A 16,990-nucleotide genomic window follows, 5' to 3' on the forward strand; every position below is an offset into this window, starting at 1 on the left:
AAATGTTCTCACATCTAAGAAGAATTGGAAGGTTTAGTGAACCACATGCACGGTTTTATGCAGCTCAGATAGTGCTAACATAGTGCTAACATAGGGCTCTGCAGCATCTCCGCCCTCCTCAGCCATTCCTACTCAAAAGCTCTTTTCGCCACTTGGTAAGCCTCCTAACAAAAGTGGCTTGTCCTTGTGAATCTTCTTCTTTTTGTCCCCCTCCGCTGCCGTGTTTAGGAAGAACAGCACCAGAAGCTAGTCAACAGCCTCAAGGGAAAGCCAAGGCCGTACCGTGGCTTCCTTCGCCCACTACCACGGACATTGCCACGGTAATGAGTTCCTCCCTTCCTGGCACACTTGTCCCAGCAGCAGCAGGAGACTTGTGGGAACACAGGGCTCCGGCATCAGTGCGGCTGGTGTGGCCTCGCTGTTCTGGCCCGCGCGGTCCTGCTGTCCCTGAGTAGGACCTCTCCATAGGCGGTACTCCAGCCTCACAGCAGCAGCTCCTCCTGGCCCTCCTGGCCACCGGCAAGCCCCACATATCTGCAGGGCCAGCACCCTGGGCCCGTGCCTCCAACCCTGGTCCCTCACCCTGAGGGCTCTTCTCAGCCCCCACCACGCAGGGACTGCAGCCCCTGCTTCCTGCTTTCCCGTGGGCGCTGCTGCCAGCACGGCCAGGCATCTGTCTCCAGAGCTGCTCTCACCGCTCAGTTCTGCAGCACCATCAGGGCACTTGCTGCAACGTGTCTTACGTCCCTTCCTCCTTGCAGAACTTTGGAAAATACCTCCAGCAGTCTCAGAGGACAGACGTCATCCTCCAGGTCATTGAAGCCCTGAGAGACTCCAACATATACGACAAGCAGGAGGCCGGCATTGTTCTGGATATGGCCATCGAAGACCCTGCCTCCTGGCTGACCGACGTAAGTGGCCTGTAGTTGGATTGCCCTGCCCGTTAGCCCATGTCAGGCCCCGCTTCCTCCCTGCCACGTCCAGCCCTCTCAGGCACCTCAGGCAATCCCTGGAAGCCATCCCAGAGCGATGGGAAGGGCAGTTGTGTGAGTAGTGGCTGAAAATACGTCTGCACTCCACTTTTGCCTCTCCAGGTGCCAGAGATCGTGAGGTGCATCTACAGACACGTGGAGTGCATCAACACGGCATCAGCCCGGCGCAGCCTGGACATCCTCATCCTCTGGCTGGCCAACCAGCGGCCAAGGGAGGTGGCCAGCACCCTGCTGCAGATCTCGCCATCATCTGACAGGCATGCCAACCTTCAGGGCTTCTTGTATGGGAGGGGAGGGGACAGGACACATCCGCCTGACACATCCACAGCAAACTGCACGCTGCGTTTCCAGAGCAGGGCCCTCCACGCCGCCATGCTTGCCAGCCGTGGTTCCTTGGCCACAGCCAGGGCAGCCAGAGCTGAGCAAGCCAGCCAGGATCCCTGCCACCACAGGGAACGTCATCTCTGCCCTCTCCTGCTTGCCTGGACAAGGCTCCCAGGGCACCCCAAGGGAGGGGGGCGGCAGGGCCAGGGCTGCAGGACAGCCTGGGGCCTGCGGGGCCTGTGCAGGCCACGGCGCTGGGGCGGAGTGTGCCCTGCTGACTGAGTGCTTCGTCCTTGCAGCGCTGCCCTGGCCATGTGGGAAACCATGTTCTCCCAGCACCAGACGATGGAGAATGTCCTGAGGGAGACACTTAGCGTGCTCCAGGAGCAGAAGCTGCGCAGGCTCCCGGGCTTCATCTCAGAGGACAACTGCATCCCTCACTTGGCGGTGAGTTACTGGACGAGGCCTTGCTCCTCTTCAGGGCCGTGTGTGTGCCTCTGCCCATCTACCCCCAAACTGGCAGCTCCTCCAGGACGTCCGTGCGGGAGCAGCAAGCAAAGAAAGGCTGCTGGGTGCTGCCAGGCACAGGGCACTCAGCGGCCCTGCGGCCCTCCACAGCCACAGCTGCCCCAGGACAGGCTGCCTGGCCCCGGGGCCCCTGGCCTGAGGCGCCGGGAGAGCCGGGAGCTGCCTGCAGCCTCTGACAGTCTCTCAATGCTGTGTTCCTTTCAGCTGCTGGCCCACCCAGATGTTGGAGAAGACGACTCGGGGGCCCTGCACCATCTCCAGAGGCTCTTGAAGCATCCCAACCGAGTGACGCACTCGCTGGTGCTCAGCGCTCTCCTCCGAGCGTCAGAGACACCTGTCATGGTGAGTAGGGCACACTACTGTGAAGGCCGGTGGGCCTTTGTCCTGAAGGTATCATGGCCTGCTCCCGGCCAGCTGGGAGAGCTCTGCTCTGCCCGCAGCTCTGTGGCGCAGAAGAAATGGCCAAGAAATGAGCTGGCCATGGAGGGGCCCAGCGGCTCTCTGGGGAGCTTTCCATGCATGCCATGTACCTTTTGGGGCGGGTCCGAAAGGGGGCACAGAGTCTTTGCTCAGCTGCCCTCCTTTTCGTCGTGCTGCCTCTGCGCGAGCAAGATGGCAGCCTGGTGCTCTGGCACCACAGGCTTCTGCCCAGGGTGGCCTTTCATCGTTTCACCAAACGGAAACTCTGTCCTTCCTCCAGGCAAGAAAACTTCCCGTGCTGCTGCCAGGCATCATTCAGGGCCTGCAGGTTGCCAGGGCTGACACCAAGATGAAGGCCCTGCTTCTCATCGGAAACGTGATGGACCACGTGAAGAGGAAGCAGGCCAGCTCCATCGCTCTGCAAGTGGCTGGGGACATCCTGCCACTGTTTAACGATGTAAGGCTGCTGCGGGACCTGAGCCCACAAATGGGCACTCTCATGACAGCTGCCCCCCGTGAAGGAGGCCTCTTACGTTCCCTCTAGTGGGGCTGCGTCCTTTCACTGTGGCTACAGATCTGGCCACAGCTCCTTTGAGCACACTCTGATTCTGTAGCACCTCCGTTCACGTCAGCCACCCTAACGCCCCTGCTCACCGCGGGCAGGGAGCAGCTCTTGCTGAAGTCTTCCTCTCTTCCTCCTACCAGGAGTGCAGCCAGCTGCAAGAGCTCTCCATCTGCCTCTACAACAAAGTGATGCAGGCTGCGTTGTGGCGCCACAAGAGGCAGCTGAAGAAGGTCGTGCAGAGGAGCCTGCTCCCACTCTTTTTTCACCTGAGTGACCAGACCCAGAGCGTGGCCAAGGTGCGTATGGCATACCTGACTAGAGGGACTAGCAGACTGACACCACAGGGGTTGCCTGGGTGTCCGGGGCCAGGGCTGAAGGTAATTGGGCACTTGGCATGTGTGTCCCTTCGGGGTGCAGCCGCCTGCGTCATGGAGAATGGGGGCACAGCTCCCCTCCTTCCTTATGCCAAACGCAGTTCACACTCACCCCCCACTGCATTATCCCACCGTGGGCTGGGAAAGGCCTGCAGCCCTGCCAAGAGGTGGGGGCTGCCAGGTCCCCTTCCCTGGGCTCTGGTGCCATCTCAGCCTCTGCTGCTCTGCAGGCCTCCCTGGAAGCCCTTGTCACCGCTGCAAACTTCCTGAAGCAGGAAAAACTCAAGCACCTGGCGCAGACAGAGCAGACCTGGAGGATCGCAGAGTGCTTGGTAAAGACAACAGCTCTCTCCATACCTCAAAACCCCAGCCCCACAGGGCTCGTGGCTGGGAGATGGGAATGGCCTGAGGGGAAGGGGGGGTGTTGGCAGGAGGGAGTGGTCTGTCCAGCTGGGCAGGGTCTGCAAGCCCCGTAACCTTGCGCTCTCTCCAGCTCATGCAGGACAAGAGAAAGGTGGAGAAATACCTGCAGCAGAGCCTGCCGTACCTGCAGCACACTCAGGTCGCCTTGCGGGAGGCAGCCATCAGATTCATCGGTGAGCCACAGCCCCCAGGGTCCCTCTTTTGTCAGCCTTTGCCAGCCCCAGTGTCCCTAGAGTCCCCCCCGGGACTGGGTCCCCATGCGAGTGGGCCTGGGGGGCGCCTTGCAGGCTTCTGACAGCAGCTTTGTGCCTAGGTCTTGCCGCACAGCACTGCAAGGACCAGAGCGAGAGGAAGATCCATGAAATCTGCAGCAGTGAGTGAAGGCAGCGGGGTGTGGGTCCACGACCAATGGGGCAGGGGGCATTCACCTTTTTCAGAGGGAAGGGAGAAAGTTTGTATGGCCAAAAGCTCGGCTGGGGTTGAAGCTGGCCAGTACCGGGGTGGCTAAGAGAAAGGGCTTTTCTGGAGTATGTTAACAGCAAAACACGTCTGTCTACAACTTCCTTGTGACGGGGAGCAGACAGGGAGGCACCGAGCTCTCCTCTCAGGCGACCGGTGATAGGAGGCGAGGGAGTGGCTTAAAGCCGGGTCAGGGGATGTTCAGATCAGATTTTGGGGAAAAGTTCCTCCCTGAGAGGGTGGTTGGGCACTGAAGCAGGCTCCCCAGGCAAGCAGGCATGGTGCCCGAGCTTGTGGGTGTTCAAGAAGCATTTGGACAAAGCTGTTGGATATGTGGTGTTAAGTCCTGTGCCGTCCAGTGTGCAGTCAGGAGTTGGGCTCAGTGATCCCTTCCAACACAGGATAGTTAATGATTCTCTGACTCTAACCCCTTGGTCCCTCTGTGTCTTTGCGGGAAGTGACGGGTGGAGGGGTGGCAGGCTCTGCCCGCAGTCTCTGCAGACAGGTGGGTTTCATTTCTGCTCTGTTGCTCTCCATTGCAGTCCTCCAGCCCTTGCAGAATGACGAGGAGGAAAGTGTTGTGTCTCTGGCCACTCAGACCATCTTCATCCTGACACGTCCAAGGGAGCAGCTGACATCGAGCTGGTGCCGGCGGGCACTGTGCTGCTGCCTCTCCTAAGCCAGGGAGAGGCACAAAACCTTCAAACGCCTGCATTCCATTAAAACTCCAACAACACGTGCAGGGCCGGGGAATCCTTTGCATGGTGTGCTGAGCATTCCAGCCTCTACCATAGTAGGCAGCTGTAAGGGTTTTAGGTGGTGTGGTGGGGAATGGCTTAGGAGAGGTGGCTTGTGGAAAACGGACTCCACAATCCATAAGATTGTAAAGTAGGTGTGTTTATTCAGCGCTGGGCGGCACGGGGGTAGTCCCCCTGTGAGAAACAAAGTTGCTCACAAATACCAAAAACAAATATCAGCTGGTATTTGTTGCAGAAGGCATCGAGGCCGCACCACAGGCCACAGTTTCTGGCAGTTCTGCAGACGCTGATGATGCTCCTTAGGAACTTCATCTTCAGGTCTTTATCCTGGCAGCCGGGTGGCAGAGAGACCAACGGGGAGTGTGAGAGGGGAGACCCATGGCCGGCAGCAGGACCAAAGCCTCAAGGGGCTCAGGGCTGTGCGGGGCTCCTGGAGGGCGGCAGCTCTGCCTCGCCAGCAGCCCGCCAGCATCCTGGCAGCAGAGCTGCGCGACCCGCAGGAGACACAGGCACAGCCACCATGGCAAGGCCACACCTACCTGTTGCGTGCTGCTGACGAAGGACAGAATGCTGTGCAAGCTCTCCGCTTCTTTCTTGTAGACAGCTAAGCTGTCAGCTTCTAAGAAGGCAGGAGAAGAAGGAGGGTTGTAGAAGTTGCCCCCTTAATTAATTTTCAGAGAGCATTGCATTAATAATAGAAAGGAATTTATTGAGTAAGCAACAGCAAGCAAAACAGCGCTGGGCGGCCGGGGAGTCTCAGCTCTGCCAACGGCGCGCACCTCACCCCCGCCAGGGTCCCTTTTTATATTTTGGTAATTCCGGGATTACGCAGCACATCTGGTATATTCTGCGACTGCGCGCACTGTTGGTAGGGGGTCGTCTCTGTCCCTCTGGTGGTTGTGAAGATGAAGGCCATAGTCTTCCTCGGCGTTGTGGTTCAACTTGTTTTTTGTTTTTTTTGGTCATGTTGGGCCAGCGTGAGACAGGAAGGCAGGATGTTGATACACTAGTTTAGCAACTTATCAGGAGGTGGTTACATGAGCTTTGCAACAGTGTCTTTGAACAAAAGAGGCAGCTGAGATGCAGAAGGAGAGAAGGGGAGGGGCCTTCTCTTTTTTGTTACATTAAGCAAAAGAATTTTCATAGTGTCTAGCCAAGTATTATACAGCTCCTTACTTCAGCAGGGAGCTTTCGCAACTCCCGCTCCTCAAACGGAACTCCTTGTTTTTGTAATACAAAAGACAATGAACAAACATTTATTGTGTATTACATAAGCTGTCAGCTTCTAAGAAGGCAGGAGAAGAAGGAGGGTTGTAGAGGGTGGCCAAAGGCAGGAGGGAGGAGAGGAAGGAGCTCTGGCCTCCCTCCAGCCCCGTGCTTGCTCCCTTGGCACAACCTCCCTGGGGGTGTCCGGGGGCTGGGCTGCCATGCTGGTCCTGACGCTGAGCAGGGTGCTCTTGCTGGCCCCCCCGCTCCCTAGCCCCAGCCCTGCTCCCCCTGACGGGGGCCCTCGCTCACCATTCAACAGCGGCCCATGGTGTTCAGTGGGAGCTGTGTTCTCCTGACGAGCCTCGGGCTCCACCCAGGCCAGCATGGGGCTACTGGGTGGTCGTCTCTCCCCCATCCTGCGGGCTGAGGGTAGAGAATTAAGTAAACAGGTACAACTTTGGGAATGAAAGGTTTGGTTATAGAACTAACTACTTGGTGGTATCATCCTGACCATATATATCCAGTAGCAGATTTGCCCTCCATGGAACAAGGCAGTGTCTCCACATATCACTCTTTTGTTCAAGTTGTCATTTTTTTTTTCCCTATAAAGTTGGACTTTGCCATGGTAGCACTAATGTTGAATTTAAGTTCTCACCTCTGTATTTAGCAATTTGAAGAGAAACTCTCTGTCAAAGCGTCCTGGTTTTCGTAAAGCAGGATCTATAGAATCCAGTCTGTTGGTAGCTCCGATTACCACAATCTCCCCTCTGTTATCTATGCTGTCCATAAGCGTCAGAAGAGTTGAAACAATGGAACTAATAGAAAAATATAGGTTTTACTTACCGGTTCAGTAAATTTTGTTCCATTCCACATGACTTTCTTCCATGAGTAGTCATAATGGACAAGCTTTTTAAGGACAAGACTCATTTTAAGACATAAAAAATAGGTAAGTTAACACAGACCACTTGCTGATATCAGGCTTAGTAAATTGGTTTCAACTATCGTTTAGAATCACCTGTTTTGGCATTGAGTTACAAGTTTTCAGGATAAATTAACGTGTTCACAGTAAATTAAACAGGTCATCATCCTTTTTTTTTTTTTTTTCATTCCCCAAAGATCAAGCAGATTTTATGTAGGTGCAAAACTGTAATACCTATGAATGTCAGAATTGCATGGAAGTGCACTTAGAACAGTTGCAGAAATCTAGACTCAGGCCAATCTTTATCACAAAACTTTGTCATAGCCAGAACCTAGAAATCCCTACCCAACCACTAGCACATTGTAATCTCTTCACAGACCAAGCATTAGGAATCACCAACCCCATAACACAGTACTTTTCCCACACTGATGTATTTTTTCCCTAAGACTAAGATTGCAGTCACCAAGCAGATACCTCAGTGAGAATCTATACCAGCCTTACCACATTAGGGAAAGCACACCAAGACCAAGTTAAATATATTAGAAGCCACAAACTTGCTGGACACAAAGTTTAATCAAGATGTTTTAGCTGGGGTGCGTTTCATTTCTTAGGGGTAAGGTTATGCTGCAGTCTGCAGAGTGTGAAGTTTATTGGTCAAATAAATTGATTAGTACTCAGTTCTGTGGTGATGCAGGTCCACTGCTCCAATCAGGCATGCCAAGTTCAATGAGACCAGACATCTCAGCACTACTACTCCAATTTCCAAGCTCTGTTCGGGTCTCTGAGACTGCTTGATCTCAGCATATTGACCGTGCAATTAGTGTTAAACTAAAAATGAAACTCTACAATGAAAGTGTATAACTGAGTATCAAGTATCCATTGTCTATGAATTCAAACTTGTTTATATTTTACATTTTCTTTGAAAGCTAAACCTCCATCCTGTATGTATATGGAAAACAATCTAAGTACAGCTTCAGCTACCTTAGCGACGTTTAAGTAAAAACAGGAATTCAAAATACTTGTTAGAATCTGCAATGCAGAAGGCAGTGCTGTGCAAGTGCTACGGGTTATAAGTTTTGCTACCAGCTTGCCTCGAGGGATGGAACAACTAGGAATATATATATGAAATTTTTAGTTGACATAAGATACGGATATTGAAAAAGCTTCTGAATTCCCCTACAAGCATAAGGCTTAAGATTCCTAGAAAACCGATTTTTTAAACACCAATTTAATAAGGCCAACAAATGATTAATATTTGCTATAACAGTTGAAAGTTATGCATTTTAGCTAACACCAAAGTTCTGTTTTCCAGGCAGGCTAGAAATTATGGTCAAAGTATGGAACAAAATCGTAATCAGGTATAGAACTAAAGTGTTTTGAACTAGTTTCTTACTCAGCTTCAAACATTTTTGCTAAGGAATGTTGCAGTTTGAAGACATACTGGAGACATGTTTTCCATATAATTGAGAGGCTGCCTGTGAGAATTCTCACACTGGTAAACATCATGAAATCACAGGCATCATAGGCCAGTTGAAACAGGAACTAATCTGGTGAGTTAGCACCTAGGGGTCTCACTAAAGGAAAAGAGCCACAAAGACACCTCTCATACTATCATTTACGAAATGTAAACAAGATCAGGGGAAGAAGAGGTTTACCAGCTAGTTCATGCCAGTCAATTTGGAGTATTTCTGGCTTTAGTCAAACTAGCACAACTGGCAGAAAGCAATCAGAAAACAGGCAGATGTGAAGGAAAACAGAACTGTCTCCTCCACACTGACCTATAAATAAGCTTTGTGTGAAACAAAAAAGAAAATTAGCCTTACGTGGTTGAACAACATAGTCATATTAATAAAAAACAAGAATGATACCAAAAGATCAAATGGGGATTCAAAACTAAGATTAAAGTCTTCCATATTTCTGAATGCCTGAGTTCATCTTGGCATGGACAGGGAGAAGTGCAAGAATGCTGGCCATTTCCCTCTCATGGAAGCTTGGTTTGACAATTAGTCTTCTTTTTTATTTTATTTATCCCGCAAAGAACGCATCAAAACCTGTGCCATCATATCATCTTCATCAGCATCATAATCCTATGAACGAAGGGTACAGAAATTCTTTTACTGCCAGGGCCATATTGGTTAACACAACACAAAACCAGCTGTCTCCTCCTCTGACTTAACAGTAATTCAACTTCTTGCATTATACCATCTGCAAGGACTACATTTTACAGTAGTGGCTACATAAAAAAAGCTGGGTTTTAAGAGTCATCAGGCTCACGTATTCCAAGGATGAAGAAACACGTACCACAAAAGTATCGTATGAAAACCGGTGTCGTCTCTGAAGGTGTTCCATGAAGTTAGCACTCCTGTAATTTGGATCTCCCCACGGCATCGAGGCACAAATTGGGCAAACCACTTGTTTTGCATCCATGCTGTGCAATGTTTTTCAGTGCTCAACTAGTCCTTCTTGATCAAAGCTTTTCTTGCTGCAATATGGACAAGGAAAGGTGAAGCGATTGGGGAAGTTCCTGGTGTTGTGGAGTGGTTCTTTAGTCACAGCTTTCACACCTTCCATGATATAGTTCTGGTACTTTGAACAAGAAGCTGCGTGGCTGCGCATCTTTGAGAGAAACATCTTTTTGTTGCAGCCGTTACAAGTGGTTTCTGTCGCTTCGAACTGCTTTTCCAAGTCCAGAGCCCTGCTGCCAGGCGCCAGGGTGCTGCGGCAGACACCACAGACTGGCTTTTTGAGCTTGAGGCACTCCTGCAGGCATGGTGTGCAAAACACGTGTCCGCAGGGGACGCACATGGGGCTGTCGAACACCTCGAGGCACACGGGGCAGGTGAGGCGCGCCAGCGGGTCGGGCCGCTCGAGGCCGCGGGTGGAGGGTGCGCAGGATGCCGAGGATCCGCCACCGCCCCCTGCCACCGCCATCTCGCCGGCGGCCGCCGCACAGCCACACCCCTGGCGCACACTTCGTTGGGTTAGAAACTGGCTGGATAGCCGGGCCCAAAGAGTCGTGGTAAATGGAGTCAAGTCCAGTTGGAGGCCAGTCACTAGTGGCGTCCCCCAGGGCTCAGTGCTGGGGCCGGTCCTCTTTAATATCTTCATCGATGATCTGGATGAGGGCATTGAGTGCACCCTCAGTAAGTTTGCAGATGACACCAAGTTAGGTGCGTGTGTCGATCTGCTCGAGGGTAGGAAAGCTCTGCAGGAGGATCTGGATAGGCTGCACCGATGGGCTGAGGCCAACTGCATGAAGTTCAACAAGGCCAAGTGCCGGGTCCTGCACCTGGGGCGCAATAACCCCAAGCAGAGCTACAGGCTGGGAGATGAGTGGTTGGAGAGCTGCCTGGCAGAGAAGGACCTGGGAGTGATGGTGGATAGTCGGCTGAATATGAGCCAGCGGTGTGCTCAGGTGGCCAAGAAGGCCAACAGCATCCTGGCTTGTATCAGAAACAGTGTGACCAGCAGGGCTAGGGAGGTGATCGTCCCCCTGGACTCGGCTCTGGTGACACCGCACCTCGAGTACTGTGTTCAGTTTTGGGCTCCTCGCTACAAGAAGGACATCGAGGTGCTTGAGCGGGTCCAGAGAAGGGCGACGAAGCTGGTGAAGGGCCTGGAGAACAAGTCCTACGAGGAGTGGCTGAAGGAGCTGGGCTTGTTCAGCCTGGAGAAGAGGAGGCTCAGGGGCGACCTTATTGCTCTCTACAGATACCTTAAAGGAGGCTGTAGTGAGGTGGGGGTTGGCCTGTTCTCCCACGTGACTGGTGACAGGACGAGGGGAATGGGCTTAAGTTGCGCCAGGGGAGTTTTAGGTTAGATGTTAGGAAGAGCTTCTTTACTGAAAGGGTTGTTAGACACTGGAACAGGCTGCCCAGGGAGGTGGTGGAGTCACCATCCCTGGAAGTCTTTAAAAGACGTTTAGATGTAGAGCTTAGGGATATGGTTTAGTGGGGACTGTTAGCGTTAGGTCAGAGGTTGGACTCGATGATCTTGAGGTCTCTTCCAACCTAGAAATTCTGTGATTCTGTGATTCTGTGAATGTGGTCTTGTTTACTGGAGTGCACAGGAGAGAGACCATCTATCTCGTCAAAGAAAATAGTTGAAGGTCGCATCTGATAGGCCTAGCACAAAAACACAGAGTAAAACAGCATTATTTAAAGGAAAAATGCACAAAAACATCATGGTTGGAATGTCATCTAAACTAGATCTTTCATGTTAGCCTCTGGGACCTCTACTGATAGAGCTACTGGAGTATCTGGCATGACTAACAGAAGACAGTCTGTGTCAACCCACTGTATCCGGCTGACAGGAAGCAAATCGTTCCAGTAGTTCTTACAGCTGACATTCACAGCAGAAACACTGGCATTTCCATTTCAGTGGGAAAAAAAAAACTAACAAAATACAAAAAAAAGAGCAAGTTCTACTTAAAAACGTTGACCACAAAAAATAATGGTTTCAACTCTGACAGAATACACTGTGCATTTCAACCTTACCTGTTCAAATAACACACGAAGTTGGCATTCTGATTCCCCCATGTATTTTCTCATGCAGTCCCAAGCATTTCTCATAAAAAATGATATTTTCCTGTCACTTTGACTATATTCACTGGCAAGTGCACGAGCAACTAGTGTTTTCCCTGTTCCTGGGGGGCCATAAAATAGACAGCCTCTGCAATAAAAAAGATCCAGATAGGAAAAAAACCATCATGATGAGTACCTCCTACAACCATCGTCTCTAGAACAAACTCATCTTTTCTAACCAAAACACGTCATATACAAGACAGCAGTAATAGCTGAAGTGTGGGTAGAGGCAGAACAGATAGAAGTTCTGCGTTTTTACAACGTTTCACAAGAAAATTCTTTTTTTTCACCCAAAGAAATGAATAAGGGGGTAACTCAAACGTATAAAACCTTCAAAAGAGAGCATACTGTCCCAGAAGGACACTTCCAAAACTGCTGACAAACAGGGTGATTACAGCAAACCGGAGCCAAACGGGCAAACTTCAGCACAGAATCTGAGAATGGGCTGAATGGTGAATCACCAGTTCATTCTGCAGCAATAAACTGCATATTCTTGCTTTCACAATATGCAGAATCTGTTAGTAAAGCATTTAATGCTCCTTTCAAAAGCATTAAGTTACTGGGTTTGGTCTCTCAGACCATCTATTGCTGATGGCAAGTGAGGAAGCCTAAAGCCGGAAGGAAAAGCGATGCCTTAGCACTCAGAGGAAAAAAAAAAAAAAAAGAAAGCAAAAGTAGGCAGGAAAAACAACTGGGCTTCCAGGCAACATATTACAATTGGCTTCCACTAGATAATCCCTTCTTGCTTACAAACTAATCAAGCTGACTTGTACATAAAACTGAGAACAAAACCACTCCAACCCAACTAACCCAACTTTTTAAAAACACCAGATGGTAAAACTTAAAATTTTAAGACATTGCTTATATTTTTAACCTACAAATATTCTTGATTCTATCCGTTTTTAAGAAACCACTTTTTGCTACTACTAAAACAAATGTTCACCGCTGCCAAAAATGTTGAAGCATGGAAGCATATTGATACCTTAATTGAACTTTCTCCTGAAAACAGCTGACTTAAGATTTATCACTGTAATGAGTTACCTTGGGGGCTGAATATTGAACCGCTGAAAAACTTCTGGATACAGGAAGGGAAAAATCACCATCTCTTTCAAAGCTGCGATGTGTTCGGAAAGACCACCCACGTTCTCAAATCCAATCTAAAGAGAAATTCAACACAACAGAGTTTGTATGTTAAAGAAAGCAGCAATCTAGATCAAGGTTTCATCAGAAATTATCTCAGCACAATGGAAACATTCTGGGCAATTTTTGAAGTTGCTTTAGAGAAAACCATCAACAAAGGTAGTTGTAGATGGCACACTGAGATCTTTCATAATCACTGGAAACACTCGCTGACATGATGATTAGTTTACGACTTACCACACTATTTGCATTGCATCTCCCTGACTTCTTCCAACTTTCTTTTGATCCCTCTGAACTCTCTTTAGGTCCCGTTTCTGACGTTTCACTCGAAAAGTCCTGATTTGAATTAAGGAGAAGTTATAGGGCTTCTTTTTCTTTAAGATGCAGCTCGAAGATTTGTCTTTCGTAATAATGCCAAGCAAATGTAGAAGACATTAATTAATATATAGAAGACCTAATTAATTGACATAAACTTACACAGTTACATTCAGATAAACTTAAACATGGCTAAATATTCATTGGAAGGAGGTTCATCCCTCCCCTATTCTCTAACGACAGCAACCTTCTTGGTTGCTCTCGCCATCCTCACTGCTCTCACCACCATCCTCCTGTAGTGGGTTTACGTGGCAAGGTTTTGGTAGCAGGGAGCCATAGGGGTGGTTTCTGTGAGAAAGATCTAGAAGCTGCCCCATGTTTGGGAAGGGCCCCATTGTTTTCCAGATCCGAGCCAATAAGCGATGTTGTTTTGCGCCTCTGTGAGAGCATATTTAAGACAGGGAAAAAACGCTGCGCCACACAGCAGCCGGGAGAGTCAAGGGAGTGGGAGAACAGCCTTGCACCAAGGTCAGTGTAGAAGGAGGGGGAGAGGTGCTCCAGGCGCCGGAGCAGAAGTCCCCTGCGGCCTGTGGTGAGGACCATGGTGAAGCAGGATGTCCCCCTGCAGCCCATGGAGTACCACGGTGGAGCAGGGTTCCACGCTGCAGCCCGTGGAGGAGACCACGGTGGAGCAGGTGGCCCTGCACCGACGGAGGCTGCCGCCTGTGGAAGACCCCTGCCGGAGCAGATTCTGGGCCGGACCTGTAGCCCGTGGAGAGGAGCCCACGCAGGAGCAGGTGACCTGGCAGGAGCTGCTGCCCGTAGGGGAGCCAGGTTGGAGCAGTTTTCTCCCGAGGGATGGACCCCGTGGTACGGACCCATATCTGGAGCAGTTCTGGAAGAGCTGCTGCCTGTGGGAAGCCCACGCCGGATCAGTTCATCAAGGACTGTATCCCGTGGGTGGGACCCCACAGCACAGGGGATGAGAGTGACCGAGAAGGAGCGGCAGAGAAGAAGTGCTGTAGACTGACCATAACCCCCATTCCCCGTTCCCCTGCGCCGCTCGGGGGGAGGAGGTGGAAGAGGGTGGATGGGGGGGGGAAGGTGCTTTTGGTTTTTTTCCTTTGTTTTCTCACTTCTCTAGCTTGTTAGTTGTAGGCAATAAATCTTACTATCTCCTTATGCCGAGTCTGTTTTGCCCGTTACAATAATTATTGCGTGATTTTCTCATCCTTATCTCAATCCTTGAGCACTTTTCACATATTTTCTCCCCATTCCTCTTTGAGGAGGGGGAGTGAGAGAGCGGCTGTGGTGGAGCTCGGCTGCCCACTCGAGCGGAACCACGACACCTCCGTATCACACGTGCTAAGCAAGGGAGATGAGCAAGAGGGTGTAGAATCACTGATGTCATCTGCACGTCTCTGTCTGCAAGCAAGCATATAGACCAGAAAGTTAAAAAGAAAATAGAGCAGATACTAAGTAACACCAAAAATTAAGGGAATTCTATCTCAAAATTTACTCTGAGATCTATTTTCCAGTCCATTGTACTCCTTAGGAATCTGATTTCAAAGGCCATGACATGATTTTCCTCGTGACAACTGTCTGCTTTCAAGAATGCTCAACAAAATATCTGGCAATCAACAGCATTCTCTACGCACTAACTGCTTACAGAATCCAAAAAGCCTTTATCATTACTAAGGCAATTTATCATTTCATTTAGATCTTTTATTGTTTAAGGTTAACTTCATATAGAAACATTAGTTGATTCCAAACAGAAACTAGAGTCAGTATTTGAGTGATAACTTTTTCTTTTTTTTTTTTTTTTAAATCTAACAAAACTTCCATAAAGCCTCTCCCTCTAAATTGAATAAAATTATTTTCGGTTTTAAGAAAATCATTTGTATCCTTCAAGATTAAATAGTCTGACTAAGATTTTTAAGGGGGGATTCTGGCTTCAGTTCCAGAACCAAAGAATTTCAGTTACAGAAACTCAGACACTACCTCCATAATCATCTTATCAGTGACCCACAAATATTGGATTTAAAAAAGAAACCAACTTAAAAGTATCCACCTCCTCCCCTCCAAATATTTCTTTCCTCTCTACCTTAAGACTACCAAAGTACCGATCATAAACTTACTCTGTAATTACCACTAAACTGAAAACCCTTTGAAGCATTATGCAGTAAGGAGGCTGACAGCTCTACGGATAAGTAAGAGCTATCACTAGCCATACACCAACCTGGCACGTCTTCTATATTTTTGTGACCCAGCATTTTCAAGTGACTCTTTCTGTCTGACAGAATGGGGCTGGCCCGAGTTAGTCCTCTCTCGATCTCTTTGTCTTACTGAAAGGAAAGAATTTAGAATAATGATACAGATACATTTAAGAGAGGAGGATATCAAAAGATAAAGAAAATGCCACGTGTTTCACTCATCCCTAATTCCAGAAGAATTTTTAACTGTTTTTGCTTTTCATCAGTGCATGGCACAAGTGGAAAACTACGCCCTGTTTAAAGGTGAACTGAAAATCACAAGAGCAAGACTGTTAAGTGTGATTAATTACTGTTATATCAAGGATACATAGCACTAAGCATGCCAAACAGCAAAGAAATACAATGTGCACAGGACACACGTGTCTGATAAAAACAGTGAAGTTCATGTGCAGAATGAAGGTACAGAACTGAAACAGAACTGTGTGTGCAAACACATGTATTTACATTCAAAAATTTTATCTCACTTATGTGCAAGAAATAAGGTTTTAAGAGAAACTGTGCGTTCAACCTACTTTCCATAGGAGCTTGGTAGCAGTCAACAGGTTTACTCTGTCGAAGGTTGTAACGCCTTGGAACATCTTCACCATCATTTTCTTTGTTCTCACTTCCTTTTGATGTTTGTAGTGTACCACAAAATGACACCGAATCGTTAAGTACTTTTGCAAATTATATGAAATCCAAAATGCATTACACAGATGCCTGTAAGTTTTATTACTATCGTTATTTTAATGACACAGTGGATCCTGCAAAACCTTAAGATGAATTTATGCAAGTCACGTTTCAGAAATCACAAATCCTAGCAGATGAGCATGCATCTAGACATTGTTCTGTCCTCTCTGAAACTGCTGATGGACTTGTCGTCAGCCTCAGTGTTTAACAACAGGCAAAATTCTGTCATATTGCTTAGCTAAGATGCGGATCTTCTGAAAACAGCTATTTCAGAAAGTCACTTCTTAGTTTGAGAAAGTATTTAATGGAAAGGGTTTTAATAATCTGTAGTGCTAAGACTAAGCGTAGTAATCTAAGTCCAAGTCTAGCTCTGCCACAAATTCTGGGAGCAATAATGGGCCAGACACAGGCTTGAAGCTCACCAATGAGAAAACAATGCCAAATGCACATAAGCTTAGGCCATTAGCTTCTGTCAAGTAACCTGAAGTTGTTTCATGAAAGATGGTAAAAAACACAAGAACCAGAGTGCAATTATCTACTGGGTTCTGGAGAATATCCTCTCACGTTAACAGCAGGACACCGAGGAAGGAACATACATACTCCGTTCACCTACCTGTTTGCCAAAAGGACTTATCTTTTTTTCTTGGAAAGCACTGCCCTCTTTGGTTTTTATTTTTTAACCCCAAAGGTTGCATTGCTTTCTGAATGCAAGGTAGGTGCCGTGGGGTATACAGACAGCACACAGAAAACTGAGCGATCAGTAAATGAGTTTGTGATCACTACCATCTCCAGTCCTTGGTGTTCCAACACTTCTATCACAAAAGCATGAATTTCTCTGCTTTAGTGCTCCTCTAACCCTTTCCTTTTTCCAATAACTTCCTTTATAACAACACTGACACTTTCCTCACTCTTTTCTGGCGTATTTTTCATTATAAAAGTATATTCTAGCTCTTTCCTGATTTAAAATTGTAGTTTGCATTTTGATCATCAATTAATTTCCCATTCAACATGCTATTTAAAATTCCTCTCTGCAAGTCTC

General features: G+C 48.7%; 1 pseudogene across 1 annotated transcript; it reads right to left on the reverse strand.

The window, feature by feature from the left end:
• Nucleotides 1–8,795: 8,795 nt before the first annotated feature.
• On the reverse strand, nucleotides 8,796–9,902 carry LOC311428435 (E3 ubiquitin-protein ligase RNF114-like; annotated as a pseudogene). The gene is made up of 2 exons: nucleotides 9,273–9,902; nucleotides 8,796–9,058 (listed from the first exon to the last, which is right to left on the reverse strand). The product of its transcript is annotated as an E3 ubiquitin-protein ligase RNF114-like (transcript).
• Between the last annotated feature and the right edge of the window lie 7,088 nt (nucleotides 9,903–16,990).

Source organism: Aythya ferina (assembly GCF_964211825.1).
Source record: "Aythya ferina genome assembly, contig: HAP1_SCAFFOLD_79, whole genome shotgun sequence".
Taxonomy (NCBI): domain Eukaryota; kingdom Metazoa; phylum Chordata; class Aves; order Anseriformes; family Anatidae; genus Aythya; species Aythya ferina.